This window comes from Prionailurus viverrinus, chromosome C1 (genome assembly GCF_022837055.1).
Source record: "Prionailurus viverrinus isolate Anna chromosome C1, UM_Priviv_1.0, whole genome shotgun sequence".
Classification (NCBI taxonomy): domain Eukaryota; kingdom Metazoa; phylum Chordata; class Mammalia; order Carnivora; family Felidae; genus Prionailurus; species Prionailurus viverrinus.
In genome coordinates this window covers 174,000,856-174,019,268 of record NC_062568.1, presented here as the reverse complement: position 1 = coordinate 174,019,268, position 18,413 = coordinate 174,000,856, and the positions used below count along the sequence as shown (strand labels likewise).

At 36.8% G+C, this 18,413-nt stretch overlaps 1 protein-coding gene and 1 pseudogene across 3 annotated transcripts in view; one reads left to right on the top strand and one right to left on the bottom strand.

Moving 5' to 3' along the window:
- Positions 1–18,413, bottom strand: part of FAF1 (Fas associated factor 1) — a 535,448-nt gene that overhangs the window by 211,279 nt on the left and 305,756 nt on the right. The gene's annotated exons all lie outside the window — the stretch shown is intronic.
- On the top strand, positions 14,196–14,717 carry LOC125171989 (histone H3.3A-like; annotated as a pseudogene).

Here is an 18,413-nt window from a genome sequence, read left to right as displayed (position 1 = left end):
TATTTTTATCAAAAATTATTTACTTATAATCTGCTACTTGGCTCAAATGAGATCATATATATGAAATGTTTGTAAACTAAAAATCACTATATGAATGTCTCTTAATGTCCTCAACTACCAGCATATGGCTACTATTCAAGAACACACATATATGCAAACCAAAGTGCTACAATGAAAATCTAAAATTCACTTACTTTCAAAAACACATAAATGCTACCCAAATAAAGGAAAATGAAGACAAATTTTCTCTGTTTCTGCTTTTTATGGAATAAGTGTTAAGCTTCAAACCAGTATGAGTACAATTCTGGAAAAAATCTGACTGGATATTTAAAAATTGAAATTATCTGGAGAAACATGGAACACGGAAGAAATAGCATGGTACAAAAGAAGGTGCATGGCATCAGGGAGGGAGCAGATTTGGAGTTGAATACTGATTCTGGATTTTGCCTTCTCATCTATCAATTATGGTTTTAAATCAACATATTCATCATCATCTATTTTTTTAAGTTTTTTAATGTTTTATTTATTTTTGAGACAAAGAGAGGCAGAGCATGTGCGGGGGAGGCGCAGACAGAGAGGGAGACACAGAATCCAAACCAGGCTCCAGGCTCTGAGCTGTCAGCACAGAGCCCGACGTGGGCTTGAACTCACAAACTGTGAGATCATGACCTAAGCCAAAGTCAGACGCTTAACCAACTGAGCCACCCAGGCATCCCTCATCATAATCTACTATTAAAAATAAAACTTAATGAGGCCCAGTCACCTATAATAAAATGCACCCATTTTTTAAAGTATTTTTTAAAGTTTATTTTGAGAGAAAGTGTAAGTGTGAGTGGGGCAGGGGCAGAGAGAGAATTCAGCACTGACAGCATGGAGCCCCACTTGGGGCTCGAACCCACAAACCACGAGATCATGACCCCAAAACAAAGAATCAGACACTCAACCGACTGAGCCACCCAGGCACCCCAAAATGCACCCATTTTAAAGTGTACAGTTTAAGGAGTTTTGATATATATATATTTGTAACCATCACCGCCACAATCAAAATATCAAAAATTTCTATCACCCCCCTCCAATTTCCTAGTATTATTTAGTTAAGACTTTTTTTTTTTTAATGTTTATGCATTTTTGAGAGAGAAAGACAGCATGAGCGGGGAGGGGCAGAGAGAGAGGGAGACGCAGAATCTGAAGGAGGCTCCAGGCTCTGAGCTGTCAGCACAGAGCCTGATGCGGGACTCGAACCCACAAACCACGAGATCATGACCTCAGCTGAAGTCAGACACTTAAGCGACTGAACCACCCAGGCACCCCAAGACTTCTTTATATAATCTGGATATAAGGTCTCTGCCAAATATATGTTTTCCACATATTTCATCCAAGTCTGTGGTTGCCCTTCCTTTTTTCCCTGAATGGTGTCTACTGAAGAGCAAAAGTTAAAATCTGTGATGAAGCCAAATGTACTTTTTTTTTTCTTTTATGGTGAGGGCTTTTAGTGTCCTAAGAAATTTTTTTCTACTTTCAAGTCTTAGAAGATTTTCTCCTATATTTTCTTCTACCAGTTTTACAGCTGTAGCTTTTGCATTTAGGTCTATGATCCATTTCAAGATAATTCTTGTGTAGGACATAAAGGTTCAAGTTGTCCTTACTGACATCACTATTTGTTAAAAAAAAAAAAAAAAAAAAAAGGACCATCCTTTCTCCATTGAACTATTTTGATATCTTTGTACAAAACCAATTGACATATATATATCTATATATAATATAGATATAGTTAATGTATGTTTATATGTGTATACACACACACACAATCTATTTCTGAATGCTGTATTTTATCCATTGATCTATATGCTTGTCTTTACACATATCACATTGGCTTGAATACTGTATTCTTTTTTGAAATCGGGCAATATAGTCCACCAACTTTGTTCTTTTTCAAAACTGCTTTGGGAATTCTACATCCTTTATATTTCTATATAAATTTTAGAAGTAACTTATCAATTTCTACCCCAAATAAGCTATTGAGATTTCGATTGGGAATGCAGTAAATCCACAGATTAGCGTGGGGAGAAATAAAACCTTGAAAATATTGAAGTTCCAATCCATGACCATGATATACCTCTCCATTAAAAAAGTTTTTTTTTTTTCAAGGTTTATTTATTTTTGGGACAGCAAGAGACAGAGCATGAACGGGGGAGGGGCAGAGAGAGAGGGAGACACAGAATCCGAAACAGGCTCCAGGCTCTGAGCCATCAGCCCAGAGCCTGACGCGGGGCTCGAACTCACGGACCGCGAGATCGTGACCTGGCTGAAGTCGGACGCTTAACCGACTGTGCCACCCAGGCGCCCCTAAAAAAGTTTTTTTTAATGTTTATATTTGAAAGAGAGATAGAAAGATATGTACACAGTGTGAGTTGGGGAGGGGCAGAGAGAGACAGAAGCAGCCTCCAGGCTCTTCACAGAGCCTGACGCAGGGCTTGAATCATGAGCTGTGAGATCATGACCTGAGGTGAAGCCAGATGCTTAACCAACTGAGCCACCCAGATGCCCCTACACCTCTCCACTTTTAAGGACTTTATAGGTACACCTCATTTTATCGTGCTTCACTTTGTTGCACTTAACAGATACTGTGTGGTTTTTTTACTTTGTTTTGTTTTGTTTTGTTTTACGAATTGAAGGTTTATGGTAATTCTTTATGGAACAAGTCTATCAGTGCCAATTTTTCCAACAGTATTTTCTCACTTTTTGTCTTTGTGCTGCATTTGGGTAATTCTTATAGTATTTCCAACTTTTCCATTATTATTATATTTGTTACAGTTATATACGATCAGTGATCTTTGAAGTTACTATTGTAATTGTTTTAGGAGACCATGAACCACACCCATATAAGGCAGCAAACTTAATCAATAAATGTTATGTATGTTCTGATTGCTCTAAAACCAGCTTTTCCCCATCACTCTCTCTCTCCTCAGGCCTCCCTATTCTCTGAGACACAACATTATTGAAATTACACCAGTTAATAATCCTACAATGGCTCCTGAGTGTTTAAGTGAAATGAAGAGTCGCAGGTATCGGGTGCCTGGGTGGCTCAGTCGGTTGAGCATCTGACTTCGGCTCAGGTCATGATCTCATGGTTTGTGGGTTTGAGCCCCACATTGGGCTCTGTGCTGACAGCTCAGAGCCTGGAGTCCTACTTCGGCTTCTATGTCTCCCTCTCTCTCTGCCCCTCCTCTGCTCATGCTCTGTCTCTCTCAGTCTCTCAAAAATCAATAAACATTAAAAAAAAAAAAAGAGTTGCAGGTCTCTCACTTTATATTAAAAGCTACAAATGATCAAGCTTACTGAGGAAGACATGTAGAAAGACTGAGAGCTAGGCCTCTTGCACTAGTTAGCCAAGTCATGAAGGCAAAGGGACAGTTCTTGAAGGAAACTAAAAGTGCTACTCCAGTGAATATATGAATAAGAAAGCGAAATAGCTATACTGCTGATATGGATAAAGTCTGAGTGGTCTGGATGGAAGATCAAACTAGCCACAACATTCACTTAAGCCAAAACCTAATCCAGAGCAAGGCCCTAACGCTCTTCAATTCTGTGATGGCTGAGAGAGGGGAGGAAGCTGCAGAAGAAAAGTATGAAGCTAGCAGGGGCGTGTTCGCAGGATTTAAGGAAAGAAGCCATCTCTATAAGATGAAACTACAAGGTGAAGCAGCAGGTGCTGATGTAGAAGCTGCAGCAGGTTATCTGGAAGCTCCAGCTAAGATAATTAATGAAGGTGGCTACACTAAACAACAGAATCTCAATGTGGACAGAACAGCCTTATATGGAAAAGGATGCGATTTAAGACTTTCATTGCTAGAGACAAGTTAATGCCTGGCTTTAAAGCTTCAAAGGACAGGCTGACTCTTGTAAGGGACTAATGCAGCTGGTGGCTTTAAGTTGAAGCCCATGCTTCTTTACCATTCTGAAAATCCTAGGGCCCTTAGGAATTACACTAAATCTACTCCGCCTGTGTTATTCATTCATTCATTCATTCATTCATTCATTCAGACAGCAAGTGGGGGAGAAGGGCAGAAGAAGAGAGAATCTCAAGCTCAACATGGGGCTCAATCTCACAACTCTGGGATCATGACCTGAGCCGAAATCAGGTCATGACTCCCCATGTGCCCCAACTCTTCCTGTGCTCTTTAAATCAAACAAAGCTTAGATGACAGCAAACCTGTTTACAGCATGGTTTACCAAATATTTTAAGCCCACTGTTGAGACCTGCTCAGAAAAAAAGATTCCTTTCAAAATACTACTGCTTATTGACAATGTTCCTGGCCACCCAAGAGCTCTGATGGAAATGTACAAAGAGATGAATGTTGTTTTCATGCCTGCTAACACAGCATCCATTCTGCAGCCCATGGATCAAGAAGTCATTTTGACTTTCAAGTCTCATCATTTAAGAAATCCATTTTGTAAGGCTATTGCTGTCATAGATAGTGATTCATCTGATGGATCTAGACCAAACGGATTGAAACGTTCCAGAAAGGATTCACCCTTCTAGATGCCATTAAGAACATTTCTTGATTCATGGGAAGAAGCCAAAATATCAGCATGAACAGCAGTTTGGGAAAAGTTGATTCCAACTCTCATGGATGACTTTGAGGAGTTCAACACTTGAGTTAAGGAAGTAACTGCAGATGGGGTAGAAAGAGCAGGAGAACTAGAATTAAAAGTGGAGTTTGAAGATGTGAATGAATGACTGCAATCTCATGATAAAATGTGAACAGATGATGAGCTTTTTACAGATGAACAAAGAAAATGGCATCTTTAGATGGAATCAACTGGTGAAGATACTATGAAGACTGTTGAAATGACAACAGAAGATTTAGAATACTACATAAACTTAGTGGATAAAGCAGCAGCAAGATTTGAGAGGAGTGACTCCAGTTTTGAAAGAAGTTCTACTGTGGGTAAAATGCTATCAAACAACATCACGTGCTACAGAGAAATTGTCCATGAAAGGAAGAGTCAATCAGTACAGCAGATTTTATTTTTTTCCTATTTTAAGAAATTGCCACAGCTACCCCAAACTTCTGCAGCCACCATCCTGATTAGTCAGCTGTCATCAACATCAAGCTAAGACCCTCCACCAGCAAAAAGATTACAAGTCACTAAAAGCTTAGATGACAGTTTGCATATTGAGCAATAAAGTGTTTTTAAATTAAGGTATGTACATTGTTCTTTTTAGACATAATGCTGTTGCACACTTCACAGACTACAGTATAATGTAAACATAACTTTCATACGCACTAGGAGAAAAGTATTTGTTTGACTTGCTTTATTGTGGTATTTGCTTTATTGCAGTGGTCTGGAAGCAAATCTTTGATATCTCCGAGGTATGCCCATATTTCTTTATGCAGTAATTTGTAGTTTTCAGTGTACAGATCTTACACATATTTTGTTAGATTTATCCTTATATATTTCATGTTTTTGGGTGAATCGTGAATAGTATATTATTTCAAAAACTCCGTTTTCTGGAATTATTACAACCAATCCCTCAGAAATACAAGCAATTATCAGGGAATACTATGAAAAATTATATGCCAAAAAACTGGACAACCTGGAAGAAATGGACAAATTCCTAAACACCTGCACACTTCTAAAACTCAAACAGGAGGAAATAGAAAGCTTGAACAGACCCATAACCAGCAAAGAAACTGAATCAGTTATCAAAAATCTCCCAACAAATAAGAGTACAGGACCAGATGGCTTCCCTGGGGAATTCTACCAGACATTTGAAGCAGAGATAATACCTATCCTTCTCAAGCTATTCCAAAAAATAGAAAGGGAAGGAAAACTTCCAGACTCATTACGTTGATTCCTTAACCAGACAGAGACCCAGTAAAAAAAGAGAACTACAGGCCAATATCCCTGATGAAAATGGATGCAAAAATTCTCAATAAGACACTAGCAAATTGAATTCAACAGCATATAAAAAGAATTATTCACCATGATCAAGTGGGATTCATTCCTGGGCTGCAGGGCTAGTTCAACATTCACAAATCAATCAACATGATACACATTAATAAAAGAAAAGATAAGAACCATATGATCCTGTCAATTGATGCAGAAAAAGCATTTAACAAAATTCAGCATCCTTTCTTAATAAAAACTCTCGAGAAAGTCGGGATACAAGGAACATACTCAAACATCATAAAAGCCATTTATGAAAAGCCCACAGCTAATATCATTCTCAATGGGGAAAAACTGAGAGCTTTCCCCCTGAGATCAGGAACACGACAGGGATGTCCACTCTCACCGCTGTTGTTTAACATAGTGTTGGAAGTTCTAGCATCAGCAATCAGACAGCAAAAGGAAATCAGAGGTATCAAAATTGGCAAAGATGAAGTCAAGCTTTCACTTTTTGCAGATGACATGATACTATACATGGAAAATCTGACAGAGTCCACCAAAAGTCTGCTAGAACTGATACATGAATTCAGCAAAGTCGCAGGATACAAAATCAATGTACAGTTGCATTCTTATACACTAATAATGAAGCAACAGAAAGACAAATAAAGAAACTGATCCCATTTACAATTTCACCGAGAAGCATAAAATACCTAGGAATAAACCTAACCAAAGATGTATGCTGAAAACTATAGAAAGCTTACGAAGGAAATTGAAGAAGGTATAAAGAAATGGAAAAACATTCCGTGCTCATGGGTTGGAAGAATAAATATTGTCAAAATATCAATACTACCCAAAGCTATCTACACATTCAATGCAATCCCAATCAAAATTGCACCAGCATTCTTCTCGAAGCTAGAACAAGCATTCCTAAAATTCATATGGAACCACAAAAGGCCCCGAATAGCCAAAGGAATTTTGAAGAAGAAGACCAAAGCAGGAGGCATCACAATCCCAGACTTTAGCCTCTACTACAAAGCTGTAATCATCAAGACAGCATGATATTGGCACAAACACAGACACATAGACCAATGGAATAGAATAGAAACCCCAGAACTAGACCCACAAAAGTATGGCCAACTAATCTTTGACAAAGCAGGAAAGAATATCCAATGGAAAAAAGACAGTCCCTTTAACAAATGGTGCTGGGAGAACTGGACAGCAACATGCAGAAGAATAAACTAGACCACTTTCTTACACCATTCACAAAAATAAACTCAAAATGGATAAAGAACCTGAATGTGAGACAGGAAACCATCAAAACCCTAGAGGAGAAAGCAGGAAAAGACCTCTCTGACCTCATTCGTAGCAATTTCTTACTTGACACATCCCCAAAGGCAAGGGAATGAAAAGCAAAAATGAACTATTGGGACCTCATGAAGATAAAAAGCTTCTGCACAGCAAAGGAAAAAACCAACAAAACTAAAAGCAACCAACAGAATGGGAAAAGATATTTGCAAATGACATATCAGACAAAGGGCTAGTATCCAAAATCTATAAAGAGCTCACCAAACTCCACACCCGAAAAACAAATAATCCAGTGAAGAAATGGGCAGAAAACATGAATAGACACTTCTCTAAAGAAGACATCCAGATGGCCAACAGGCACATGAAAAGATGCTCAACGTCGCTCCTCATCAGGGAAATACAAATCAAAACCACACTCAGATATCACCTCACGCCAGTCAGAGTGGCTAAAATGAACAAATCAGGAGACTATAGATGCTGGAGAGGATGTGGAGAAACGGGAACCCTCTTGCACTGTTGGTGGGAATGCAAACTGGTGCAGCCACTCTGGAAAAACAGTGTGGAGGTTCCTCAAAAAATTAAAAATAGACCTACCCTATGACCCAGCAGTAGTACTGCTAGGAATTTACCCAAGGGATACAGGAGTACTGATGCATAGGGGCACTTGTACCCCAATGTTTATAGCAGCACTCTCAACAATAGCCAAATTGTGGAAAGAGCCTAAATGTTCATCAACTGATGAATGGATAAAAAAATTGTGGTTTATATACACAACGGAGTACTATGTGGCAATGAGAAAGAATGAAATATGGCCCTTTGTAGCAACATGGATGGAACTGGAGAGTGTGATGCTAAGTGAAATAAGCCATACAGAGAAAGACAGATACCATATGTTTTCACTCTTATGTGGATCCTGAGAAACTTAACAGGAACCCATGGGGAGGGGAAGAAAAAAAAAAAGAGAGAGAGAGAGGTTAGAGAGGGAGAGAGCCAAAGCATAAGAGACTCTTAAAAACTGAGAACTGAGGGCTGATGGGGGGGTGGAAGGGAGGGGAGGTTGGGTGATGGGTATTGAAGAGGGCATCTTTTGGGATGAGCACTGGGTGTTGTATGGAAACCAATTTGACAATAAATTTCCTATATGGAAAAAAAACCCTCCATTTTCAAAATTTTCTTTGGTGCTATATAGTAACTTTTATTTTTTTGCTGTATTAATCTTGCAGCTTGTGCCTGTGTTAATTTCACTTGTCACTTTTAGTAGTTTTTTCTTTGATTATATTGGACATGCAAACTACTAAACAAAGTGTATAAGAATAAAGATAAAATGTAAATTACAAATTACATAAATTACAAAAATTTGTAACTTAATTTTGTTTTGGTCAGATATTGACTTTTTTGCAGTCCTCTAAAATGTACTAAAACTTTATGGTCCAGGCTGTGTCTATTTTGGTAAATGGACCATTGTTACACTCGAAAAGAAAGTGTACTCTGCTATTGCTGAGTAAAGTGTCTATAAATTTCAATTAGGTCAAGTTAGTTAAGAGTGTTGCTCAAGTCTTCTATATCCTTATCTGTTATTTTCTGGCAACTGCTGATACAGAATGAAATCAGTAGTTATTATTGTAAACTTGTCTATTCTTTTGGTCTTGTCAGGTTTTATTTTATGTATTTTGAAACTGCTTTTAGGTGCATATATATTTAAGACTGTTATGTCTCCTTGATGAACTGTCCTTTCAGTCATATGAAATGTCTCCTTTTAATATTCTTTGTTTTGTACTTTGATGTTAACATAGTCATTATAGCTCTCTTATAGTCATTATACTTAAAGTAAGTTTCTGATAGGCAGCATATAGCTGAGTCTTGTTTTTTAAAATTCATTTTGACAATCTTTGCCCTTTAATAGACCATTTACATTTACTGTAATTATAATGTAGTTGGATTTAAATCTTTCATCTTGCTATTTGTTTTGTACATATCCCAATTTTTCTTTTTTCCTGCCTTATTCTGGATAATTTTTAAAGTAATTCCATTTTATCCTTCTTAACAGCTTATTAGCTATGTTTTTTGTCTTTTTTTTTTTAGTGGTTGCTCTAAGGTTTACAATATGCATCTTTAATATAACAGACTATCTTCAATTAATATTATACTACTTCATGTAGTGTTATTTTCCTTTGGCTTAAAGAAATTTCTTTATCATTTCTTGCACTGCAGGTTTACTGACACCAAATTCAATTTTTGTTTAGAGAAGTATTTTTCATTCAGTTTTGAAAGAACATTTTCATCTGATATCGAATTCTAGGTTGTCATTTTTTTTTAACTTTTAGTACTTTAAAAATGGCATTCTACTGCTTTTTAGCTGCATTGTTTCTGATGAGAAATCTAAAGAATCTACATTTGTTCCCCTATGTAATCAGTGTTGTTGTTTTTTAACTCTTTCTGCTTTGAAATTTCTTCTCTTTATCACTTGTTTTCACCTTTGATAATGATACTCCTCAGTGTAGAAATCTTTGTGTTTACCTTTCATGGAGTTCATTGAGTTTCTTGGATCTGTAAGTGTTATGGTTTTTATCAAATATGTAAAAATTTCAGAGATTATTTCTTCAAATATTTTTTGTCTTGACCTCCTTCCCCTACCTTTTCTCTCCCTTTAGGATCCAATTACATGTATGTTAGACTGCTTGATTTTGTCCTAGGGGTCATTGACACTTTGTTCATTTATTCTTGTCTTTTTTTCTCTCTGTGCTTCAATTTAGATAGTTTCTATTGCTACATATTAAAGTTCACTGGTCTTTTCTTTGGCACTTTCTAATCTGCTATTAAGCCATCCAGTAAAATAGTCATTTCAGATATAATATTGTTTATCTCTAGAATGATACATTATTCCATTTTATATATTCTAGTCTCCCCTCATTAACTACATGTTTTTAAATAATTGAACATGTTCATAATATTTATAAAGCTCAAATCCCTATGTGCTAATTTAATTATCTAAGTCACTTTAAAAAAATTTTTTTTTTTTTTTGAAAGAGAGACAGAGCGTGAGCAGGGGAGGCACAGAGAGAGAGGAACACAAAGAATCTGAAGCAGGCTCCGGGCTCTGAGCTGTCAGCAGAACCCTCTGCAGGGCCCAAACTCAAGAACTGCGAGGTCATGACCTTAGCTGAAGTCAGATGCTTAACCGACTGAGCCACCAGGCACCCCAATCTAAGTAATTTCTATGTGTATTTCTTTTGACTAATTTCTCTCCTGATTGTGAGTTAGGTTTCTCTGCTGTTCGTATGTATAGTAATTTTTGACTGGATGCTGGACTCTGTTTTCTAGAGGCAGTTATTTGTTAATCAGCTTGTTCTTTTTGAAGATTGTTTTTAAGCGGTAAAAGGGCAGTCCTAGAGTAGCTTCACCCTAAGCCTTGCTTACTCTCTCCATTAAGATGTGACTCTTCTGGTGGATACCCTTTGAATGCCCCATGTAGTCACTGAGGTGTCTCCACAATGGCCAGTGGGAACTCAAACTATTCCCAGTTCTATGTGAGCTCTGAGAATTGTTTGCCTTACAGATCCTAGTTAATTGTTCTTTCTCCTGGCAGTTGTTCTTTATCCAGCCTCCTGGAATTTCACCATCTGCATGCACAGATTGGTACTCAACTAAACACCAGGGGAACACTATGTAGATTTCTAGAGGTTTTTCCTCTGCTAGTACTTTACGTTCCAAAGTCTAGCTGCCTTGACTTCCCTAAACACTTTCTTTTCAAACTCAATAAAATAACCAGTTCCTGCTTTGGTTTCCTCTCTGTACTCTGGAATCCAGAAATTCCTCCAGGCAGAATGGAAGACTACCATAGGGCTCATATGTCTCCTTCAGAGTCCTACATTATCTGTTGTCTAATATCTGAAAATAGTTATTTCACATATTTTATCCAGTCTTCCACTTGTTTATAGAGGGAAGAAAATTTCCATAGCAGTTAACTATTCATGGACAGAAACAGTAGTCTACAGGCTTAGGATTTTAATAAACCCCTTGTAAAATCAAGATTCACAGCATTAGATCAAAATGCTTGCAAATTTTGTGTTGGGGGCGGCCTTGCTTCCATGTGTTTGCCCTCATATTTACTGAGTAAATATGTCCCTTGAATGCTTCATCCACCCTCCCAAATTTCTCTCTCTGTTCAGGGTACAGTCCATTTCACAACTTTTCATTCCTTTAAAAATAAAACTTTCCTCTGCTTTCAAAGCTGTTCTTTCTGTTTAGTCTTTGCCTGTGTTATTTGTAAAAGACTCTATATGTTGACAAGGGCAACGGACGCTCTGAAGCAATGGAGTCTCACCACCATCAGAAGCAACATTATCTATAACCTTGCCAAATAAAGAAAGAGCCAGTGAAGACATCCAAAAATTGCATAAATTTGTCTGACCTAGGATGGGCCAACAAAATAATTTAAATAGCATAGGATGACCCTGAAGTTACTCAAAGAATGCTTCTGATTCTGCATGTGTATGTGATATACAGAAGGTGCTCACTCAGGGGAAAAGGAGCTAATGTTTGTTGAATGGCCTACTAAATGCCAGATGTTAGTTACACCAGGGGTTAGCAAACTTTTTTTTGTAAAGGTTCAAACAGCGGATATTTTAGGCTTTGTGGGCATGTCGATTGTTGCAACCACACATCCCTGTTGTTAGTTATACTGTAAAAGAAGCTGTTTACAATACATATACAAATGGGTGTGACGGTGTTCCAATAAAACATTATTTACAAAAATAAATGTTGAGTGGGATTTGGGCTGACAGTTACAATTGCCAAACCCTGCATTATATTATGTGTATTATCTACTTGGTAAAACCATATGAAGTTGTTAATATTCAACCATTGTGTCCATAAAAAGTGGTAATTTCATGTTTCAACCTATTATGTTAATCCATTTAATCTTCACAATAGACTTTCAAAGGTGTCAATATCATCCTCACTTTGCAGATGAGGAAACTGAAATTCATACCATAACTAACTTATCCAAATAACAGCAATATTGGGATTCAATGAACTTGGATTGCCCTGCTCTCTCACAAACACACATACAAACGTACAAATCAGCGTGGTGTTGCCCTGCTCCCCACAACTATGTTGTTCTACTTGCCACTAAAGAAATACTGAGTTTTGATAATTTAATTTTTATTGGAAAGAAATTTGTATTAGAAAGATAATTTAATTTTTATTAGAAACTTGAATCTCAGTTTATCAAGTTACTAAAATCATACAAATTCATTGTTTAGTTCTTTATTATCATAGATGTCAATTTAGCAAAACTTTGAACAATTCAAATGAGTGAATGTATAAAACACTATGTTTGATCCTTACGGAGCATACAAAGATGAGGAAGACAGTGCTTACTCCTAATTTTTAAACTTACAAAAGAGAGGAACACAAAAATATGAATTAAAATGTAATCAAATGTCGCTTTCTTGGGAAGTCATTTTCTTACCACTCCCATCTGTCAGCAAAATTGGTTGCTCCCTCTTCTGTGATCTCTCTGCATTTACATAGACTGCAATTATCATTGTTTATGTATCTGTCTCACACTATACTTGCAATTCCTAAGGAACTGGACCTGAAGAACAAACCTTATCCTTGCAACTTTAAGGGCAAGCATGGTTACTGGCCTGTAAGAGTTGTTCTACAGATGTCTAGTGAATGAACAGATAGATGGATTAAAAACAGTAATAGCCAAAGGTTAACTACATTAGACACTATCTAGCACTACTTTAGTCTTTGAAATAAACTCAGGGGTAACTGTATTTATAAATACTGACTCTTTCAGTCTTCATAATACCTCTAGGAGTAATTATCTCTGTTCTATAGTTATAGAGACTGACACCCAGAAAGGTTCATTGTTTGTGGTTATTGAGATGGTAAGTAATGGAGCCAGGTGAGAGGAACTAAAGAAGGAAAGAACAAAACAAATAATTTTAAAAGTTTAAATGGAACAGAAATATAAACTAATTTCTAAGATAGCTGGCAAAGGTGGCATGGGAAGAGGGATAAAGGTAAAGTTTCTTAAAGAAGGGTCTTGAGGAAGGAAATAATTGCTGTAGGTATTCCAGGCAGAAGGAATAGTATGATTAACTGACACAGAGCAGAAGGGAGCACCAGGTATATTTGAGGAATGGCAAAATGAGTAGTCACCTAAGCTGAGATATATATGTTATCATATTCAACCATTTATTCAAGAAACATTTATTGATGATTTATTCTGGGACTATGGGAAAATAAACCTACAAGAGACATTTCAGACCAAGGGTTTTGAGTGCCAGCATAAATATCTGTACATAAATCAGCAAGTGCTGGGTTGCTATTGAAGATAAGTAAGCAAGGATGAATGTAATTCATTCTGCACCTCAGAAATATTAACCTTGCAACAATGGATGGAATGACTACAGTAGAGGCTTATGAGTTTACTTAATAGAGAACTACTGTTTTCTAAGTATGTGGTAATTGTGATAGTCTCTTCAGACAGCAGCTCCTATAAAGTGGTGGGCAGGGAACCAGTGGCAAGGAAATGTCCATAATTTGACACCTGACAAACACATGCATCAGAGAGAAGTTATAGAAGAAAATGGTCCCCATTAGAAGGATCAAAGTAGATAACATTTCTATGTTCACAAATTCTTTTTATTTAAAAATACAAAAAGGCAGGAGGGATATGTGTGGTTTTTGTTTTATTTTTATTTTATAGAAAAGTCACTATGTAATGATTCTACTTGTAAATGATCTCATTTTCAATGTGAAAATATATAATAAGCAGCTTTCTAATTCCTAACACATGCCTAAAGACCTGAATCAAAAATTCCTAATTTCTCAAATTCTGAGTTCACATTCCTCTAGCCAATGATGGAACCCTGGCAGACCATTAGTAATCTCAAAAGAAAAAAAAAAGGCACACAATAAAAAAGTACTAAAAACAGAAGAATTAAATTGTGCTTGCAGCGCTGCTGCACCGCCTCTAACTTGCCCAGCTCCAGCCAAAGGAGAAGGGGGGTAAGTAAGAGTTCTCTACACCATGGCTCCTAAAAAGCAGACTGCCAGCAAATCCAACACTTCTAAAGCACAGAGGAAGCAACCTGATACAAAAGCTGCTGACAAGAGTGCACCCCCTACTGGAAGGGTGAAGAAACCGCATTGTTATAGGCCTGGTACTGTGGCACTCTGAAATTAGATGTCATCAGAAGTCCACTGACCTTTTGATTCTCAAACTTCTTTCCAGCGGCTGGTGCAAGAAATTGCTCAGGATATAAAAATATATTTGTGCTTCCAGAGTGCAGCTACTGGTGCTTTGCAGGAGGCAAGCGAGGCCTATCTGGTAGGCCTTTTTGAAGAACCAGTGTGTGTGCTATCCATGCCAAACGTGTAACATTTATGCCAAAAGACATCCAGCTAGCATGCCACATACATGGAGGACATACTTAAGAATCCACTATGGAGGCGCCTGGGTGGCTCAGTCGGTTAAGCGTCAGACTTCGGCTCAGGTCATGATCTCACAGTTCGTGAGTTCGAGCCCCGCATCGGACTCTGTGCTGACAGCTCGGAGCCTGGAGCCTGCTTCACATTCTGTGTCTCCCTCTCTCTCTGCCCCTTCCCTGCTCATGCTCTGTCTCTCTCTGTCTCAAAAATAAATAAACATTAAAAAAATTTTTTTAAAAAGAATCCACTATGATGGAAAACATTTCATTCTTTAAAAAGAAATTCTCCTCTACAAGTTATTTGTAGTTCTGAACTTTTTTTTTCCCAGAGGGTCAAAATACGTATAAGTATATGATTATAAGTGAAAATATAGGGGACAGAAATTAGGTACTGACAGTTTTTCCACTTTCATTTGTGTGTCAATTTTTAATATAAATATGGGGACATAAAGCATTAATGCGAGTCAAAACGTTTCAGTGGACAAGTTTTGCAGTTCAACTTTATAACAATAGTAAATAAACCTGTTAAATTTTTCAGGACAATGCCAGCATTTGGATTTTAAAAAAACAAGTAAATTTCTTGGGGCACCTGGGTGGCTCAGTCAGCTGAGCATCTGACTTCGGCTCAGGTCATGATCTCACAGCTCATGAGTTCGAGCCCCACACTGGGCTCTGTGCTGATGGCTCAGAGCCTGGAGTCTGCTTCGGATTCTGTGTCTCCCTCTCTCTCTGCCCCTAACCCACTCGCATTCTGTCTCTGTCTCTCTCAAAAATAAATATTCAAAAAAATTTTTAAAAACAAGTAAATTTCTTACTGACGGCAACTAAATGGTGTTTGTAGCATTTTTATCATACAGTAGATTCTAACCATTCACTATACTTTTCTGAGTTGTCCTACATGCAAGTACATGTTTTTAATGTTGTCTGTCTTCTGTGCCGTTCTTGTAAGTTTCCTATTAAAATACATTAAACTATAAAAAATTGTTTTAATAAAATAAACCTGAAGGATTTTTCTTTCTTTGTACAAGCATTATTAAAACTTGGAATTTTTAAAACTATGTACATTCAAATTATCTGCATTATAATAAATAAGGTGTCTAGACATAATTCAGAGTGTTAAAATTATTTCTACTCTGTGGAATCCAAGAGCATCCTTGTTAAAGTGTAAAATGAGATTTCGCCTACTTGCAACTCCTTGTTCTCACAGCTGAACTGTCACAGCATGAAAACATTCCCCTACTGGTCAGCTTTAGATACCTATTTCCCTGGTGAAAGAGCACAAAAGGAACTGAAAGAGTTATTGACAATTCATACAGTATCCCGTACCCCATTAGAGTACAACTACAAGCAAAGAAAATATTTTAACTCTGAAGGGAGATGGAACAACAATGTTTTAAATGATTGTTGACTTCAATGAGTAGCATTGAAAATGTCAAAAAAGTGTAGTCTATTAGATTGGTAAGAGACTTAAGATTATACAAGAATCTAATTATAAGGAGTCTATTTCTTTGTCCTGTTTGCTAAGTCAAAGGTTAATGAGAAGTACGCTAAAGAAAACATCTTCTGTGTTATTGCAAAAAATTTCTCATACAACATAAAAATGTAAATGAAAAAAGTATTTTAATCTAGTTCTCCATTAACTTTTATAAAAAATAGCTTGTGAGGTATAATTTACATGCTATAAAATTTACTCATTTTTAAATGTTCAATTAAATGATTTTTAGTAAATTTATAGAGTTGTGCAACCTGGCCATGATCGAATTTTAGAACATTTGCATCATCTCAAACCCATTCACTTCTTGATCTAAGATGTTTCCATAAATTCATGGAAGCCACTGTTTATCTAAAGCTACTATATATTCAAAGCCACACAAATATCTGCAATTGAGCAGGAAAAGCGCAAACTAACCTCACTTTTAATGACCTTTATAATCAATCCTCTACTCTGGCACTGGGAAGAAAATGTTCAGGTGCTTTCTCTGAAAGTTAAACCATTCTAAGTATTAAGTTATGGCACACTGTGTTGGAAAGAAATTAATTATATTTTTGTTGGTAACACATTTCAGGCTGTTTACACAGCTGACATTTCTCAGCTGTACCCAATTCATGCCCTAAGCTGTGAGGACGATCTTGTTTTGTAGCAGATGCCTCCACTTGAGTGATTTAAATAAGTATAAAAACACCATCACCTGCAACAATATAGATTACAAGCACCAGCTTTATGAGTTTTCATAATCCTAATGAAAGAAAGGTTTCACAACATTTATTTGCCTAGAATCTCCTTAGAAGACTACAGTTATAAGCTATTTTTGCCAAAATTTAAGTACTGGAGCTAGTGGATCTGCTATGGCACCAGTTAAAAGCAGCCTGGCCCTGAACATCTTTGTTGTATCAAATCATACAGCTCAAGGCAACATCCTGCCAATGTGGCAACATTTGCTCTGGGGAGGTGTGGGCAGGCATCACTTCACAGGTTCTGGGACAAGGTGCAAATATGAATAATGAGGCAAAAAAAAAAATCAAGTCTCTTAATGGAGATTCCCTCTTGTGTTAGCTGTGACTTAGATACAGCATGAGGTAGTATTATAGTCTTGAACGATGAGTTTAAGCTGCTTTCTATATTCTCCTATAGGAATGAAATTGTATTAGAACTCTTTGGTAAAAAATTAAATGTTATAACAATCATTAAAACATGGGCCTCATAAAAGACTGTGTCAATTTTCTTCAATTATTTAACACCTAAGATGTATAAGGCATGATGCTATAGAGCAATTCACTACTATAATACTAACAATTTTTCACAAAATTTTTCACTAAATTTGCCTATCACTCTTAGAACTTGCATCTGAAAAGTCTGTTTCAGTCTGGTTTCCACAAAAATGGCATCTCAGGGCAGTTGGCTTTTCAAATCCTATGAAGTCCCACATTTCTGGACTTTATTACTTTGTGTTCTTGCTCTTCAATCAGACAATTATTTTTACTTTAAATTTTATATTACAGAAATTTCCAAATGTATATAAAAGTTGAGAAAACAGTATGATAAACTGAATATACACATCATCCAGCTTCAACAATGATCTATAGGTAGCTAATTTAGATTTACCTATATCTCCACTTACTCTCCCAACCCCACAAGTTATTTTGAAGCAAATCTCAAATACCATTTCATTTATATAACCCAGCAAATTCTTGCATGTGATACTTTTCTGAGTTAATATTCTATGTTAATATTAATTGTAATAGTGACTCATTTATTGAGTGTCTACTTTGAGCCAGGTACTGTATATATATTATCACTAATCCTTCTTATAATAAAACTGCAAATTAGTGAGGCAACTAAAGCTCAAAGAATTTAAGTGACATGCTCAGATCTTAATTATTTTCTTCTATTAATGTTATGATTTCTCGTGGCAGGTTATAAAACAATGTTGAGAACATTTCTGGTTTCTCCATGTCTCCTCAGGTAAACAGAAGGCTATCTTATATGAACATTACTCTCTTATTTTTGTTAAAAATAAACATGGCACATTTTCTGTCAGATGTGTCAAATTTTCACCAACAGGGAAAAAAACAATCCAAACTAAAACCAGCAACCACATCCCTACCCCTTAGCCATGGAAAACCAGCCAATAGTTCTAATGATTTACTATATCAACATTAAAATCAGTTGCTTAGAAATAAATGTGCCTAGGGGCACCTGGGTGGCCTAGTCGGTTAAGCAGCGAACTTTGGCTCAGGTCATGATCTCACGTTTTGTGAGTTCAA